Genomic DNA, 4,156 nt, shown 5'->3' with positions numbered 1-4,156 from the left:
TTGTTAGTGCCACCTCATGAATTGTTATTAGGTCCTCGATTTGTGTTATTGTTTTGAGCATTATTGGTGTTGTTTGTGTTGGGTTGACCTTGATTGATATTTGGTGCATATGTGTTAGCGTCTGAGTTAGCACCTTTGGGATTTTTGGTAGCTTGGGGATTCCCTGATAATGCAAGCACTGGCTATTTAGATTTTGGATCATGTGATTCATTGCCTCCTTTGTTTCCATTGTTTTTGTTTCGAGTCCAGAATCTAGATTTGTCTAAGTTGGCGTTATTTTGGTTATTATAGTTTGATGAACCTGTTCCTTCTTTGAATAATTTGAGCATTCCTTTCTTGACACATGCTTCTTCTACTTAAATGCCGTTTTCAATCAATTTAGCGAAAGATGGTATGCATTGGAGTTTGAGCCTGTAACTCATCTCACCATTCAAGTTGTCAATGAAAATTTCCATTTTCTCCTTTTCAGGAATATCTCAAGGATATCGTGAAACCATATGTCACCAACGTTGAAGGAATACCATGAATGTTTCATTGTTTTTCTGTTTGGTGTTACAAATGTCTAGCATGGTAATAGCATGTTGAATGTTATAGGAATATTGAGTGATGAATTTGTTGACTAGTTCATCAAATGATCTAACAGGAGGTGTGATTTTGGATAACCATTCCATTGTTTGTCCTCCCAAACTTCGTGGGAATAACCTCATTAAATAGGTGTCATCATGAGAAAATTCAAGACTCATGGTGCAGAATTCTTGAACATGATCACGAGGATCGCTTTTCCCATCATATTTGTCAAATTTTGGAACGTCTGAGTTTGGAGGAAAAGGGACCATGTGCAATCTTCTGTCAAAAGCATAAGGACAAATTTCATTTAGTGAATACGATACTGTTGTCCCTTGTTGCATATCTTGCATTTGTCTTTGTAAGATTTGCATTTGTTGAGTAAGGGCAACCAAAGGCCCATTATTTTTCCGAGGGAAGACTTCTTCCCTTGCATTAATCCTGGGTTGAAATGGTGTATTGAATGATATATTTTGCTTGGGGATGTGTTGCTCAGGGATGTTTTGCCCTGGTGTATGTTGTTTTGGTATGTTTTGTTTAGGAATATCTTGTTCAGGGTCATGTGCTTCCCCTTCTCATCGTCGTTCTTGATAGTCGTAATGTTGAGATCTTGTTGTAAACATGTCTGTGTCAAAGTCTTCAGGAAGTTTAACCCCTTTGCTCGTAAGCATGAGTAGATATTTTTCCTTGTCGTTTTCCATGAGTCTTTCAACAAGTTTTTGAAATGAAGCACTCTATTGGCATTTCTGAAGAAGTTCTTCAGAAATTTCGACGTCCTCTAGACTCGAATGCTCAAAAGGATTTGATAATCTCTGATTCATGCTAGATTCTGATTGCATTTCCCTTTGTTTGTTTTGTTGAGAGCGAGTAACAATAGGCATCTAGTAGAAGCTTTCTGTGATAAAGGGGATAAAATCCTCTTCGATGTGTTGCTCAGGGGTTGGTGGTTCGAATCGGGGTATCTTGTAAGTGATGCACTCGTCAGGAAAGAATGTAGGATTGATCTTTCCTCCACGGTTTATGACTTGACTGAATGTGGATTTTTGACAATATGCTCTAGTCTTCAAAGGTTCTTTGTCAAATTCGTTGGATTTGTTCTAGATATAAAGTTTGATGTGATGAAGAAATGTTCGATGAGATTTGAAGAGTTGATGATTGATGTATAAAAAATTATTTCTTTTGACAAACTTGGAAAAACTTGGCTGTTGTTTCTTCAACGTGGTGTTACGATAAATATTCTTTCTTTTCAGAATATGAGGATTAGTCATGCATAAGTGATTAATGATTTCCTTTGAGTTGTTTTGGATTCAGTTTATCTTGTTTTGAAGACTCAAGTTTTACTTTATCAAAGTGAAGGTTTAGATGCCCCCTCATGACAAAGTGTGCCAAATGATATGGATAAAGTTTCCCAATATGGAAACTTATTTGACAACTTGAGGCTTTGAACAAGTGTGTTTTGGATAAAATCTGTGAGATAATAAAGGACCTATTCGTTACTTGTGATGATGTTTCCCGATTTTGATAGGATAGATATGTTTATCGTGCAACCAGTTTTGGATTCTGGACAACTTTTGTTTGACTAGAAATTTGCCTTAGAAATAGTTTTTAAAGTCCTATTTTTGATACTCTGTTTTGACGAAAAATGAAGCTGATGAAAGGAGGTTTTCAAAAATGTTTTCCAAAATTTTCAAATTTATCTCTGCTCTGCCCCTTGTTTTTCTGGTTTTGATCACGCACTAAAGCAGAGATGGGATGTGCTACAAAAAGTTTTTAATGCGCTAAGGAAAAGACCATACATGCTAGGGTGCCCTCGGCTACGCGCTAACTGGTTTAGACTATTTATTTTGCTTTTTGTTTTACTCAAAAGGCATGCGCTAGTATGGGCCTGCTAAGCGCTAACTAATCAAATCTATGTGCTAGTTTTTGACTCCCACACGCTAAGCTGATGCTTCCACGCGCTAGACTGTTCTTAAAATGTGCTAAGTTACGACTGTGGGTTTTGGATTCTTGGTAAAGCATTACTGTTAAGACTGGATGCGCTAAAGTTCAGTTTTAATGTGCTAAAAGATAGTTCACATGCGCTAGATTGCCTTGGTTTGACTGTTTTCTGTGATTTTTGGATCTTTGTTTTGAATTTTTCAGTGTTGACAGATGATTTTCTGAAGTAACAAATGAAAGCACGACACCAAAGAGACAACCATTTCGCTTAATCTAACAATAAGTGTATATTCTGCGAGGATGTGTTCAAATCCCCAATGTTTTAACAGGTTTGGATACAAATAATACACTCCAATAAGACTCTTTATTCAAAGGTCAGAAGTAATATCATAGCCCACTAATCTTGATACTCCGTCAGCTCAAACAACCGTGTCACCCTTTAGAGGGCGCCCATTTTTTTGTCTTTTGCTAGAAATTAACTCAAAGTGAATTGCTTCACAATTGAGTAGTTATCTTGGGAGATATATGGTGAGTAATCTTGGGGGCAGATTCTTCCCCACCCTTGCACTATGATATTACAAATGTCTGGTTACTGACTCGGCTCAAGGTTTCTATTTCTAAGGTTCATAATTAGGCTTCCTGTTCGGCCGTCAGTGATAAACTCCCTTAGGAGGCTTCCCAACCTTTAGAACAAAGGCTTTACGTATCTCAAGGATACTGGGGGAAGGCTAATTGCTACGCGCAACCATTGAAAAGGACTTTCGTCACTTTCCACTTTTGATTATAGTGGGTTGGAACACTTGGCATCAAAGCCGTTTCCCACTTAGGTCGTTCCCTTCACACCGACAACGAATGACTTTAAGAGTTTTTCAACCCCTTGGGAAGGCAGGCTTGCTAAAGGATACAAATGCTTTAAATGACTGAAAGCGTAGGAGTAGTTTGGCTTTTTGATCACCCAGTTAAGGGGAGAGCATATACCTTCTACTTTCGAGACAAGGCAATCAAGTTGTTCTTTTTATCCTTTCAATTCAATGATTTTCTAAAATCTATATGGAGATGTTGCTCCACAAAAACATGGTGTTCTTTTTATTTCTTCAAAGTAGTGATTATCTAATCTAGAAAAGAACCTGGTCAACAAAGCAAAACTTCGATTGGGTCAACAAAAGAAAATCGGAAAAAGGGGAAGAACTTCCCTCTTTGATTGAAAACAAAAATTTCTAAATGTGATTCTTTTTCCTTGCAAGAATTTAAAATGGATCCTTTTATGCACCAAAGGATGGTGAGGTTCTTTTTTTTAAAGCTATTTTTGCAAAAAAGAAAGGTTGTTTTGTTCTTTTTAGAGCCCAAAAAAGAAAGTTTTTCTCCTAGATAAGCAAGAAAAGATTTTGGATTGTGGTTCTTTTTAGGTACCGAAATGAAATATGAGTTCAATTTTAAGAAAATTAAAAGAAGTTCAAATTTTAAACTAAATTAACTAAGTTAGTAAAAACTCTAACTATCTTAATGGTCCTAAAACTGAGCTCCTATTCGCAATAAAATCGTTAGAACCCTACAAAATAATAAGCAAAAAGGTTAGATAACTCGTGGAATTCAACAAGTCTAATTTTACCCTCAGTTACAGATTTTAGTTTTTGCCTCTATTCATGATGCGCTA

Source organism: Cryptomeria japonica, chromosome 5 (genome assembly GCF_030272615.1).
Source record: "Cryptomeria japonica chromosome 5, Sugi_1.0, whole genome shotgun sequence".
NCBI classification, from domain to species: Eukaryota; Viridiplantae; Streptophyta; class Pinopsida; order Cupressales; family Cupressaceae; genus Cryptomeria; species Cryptomeria japonica.
This window is presented reverse-complemented; position numbering follows the sequence as displayed.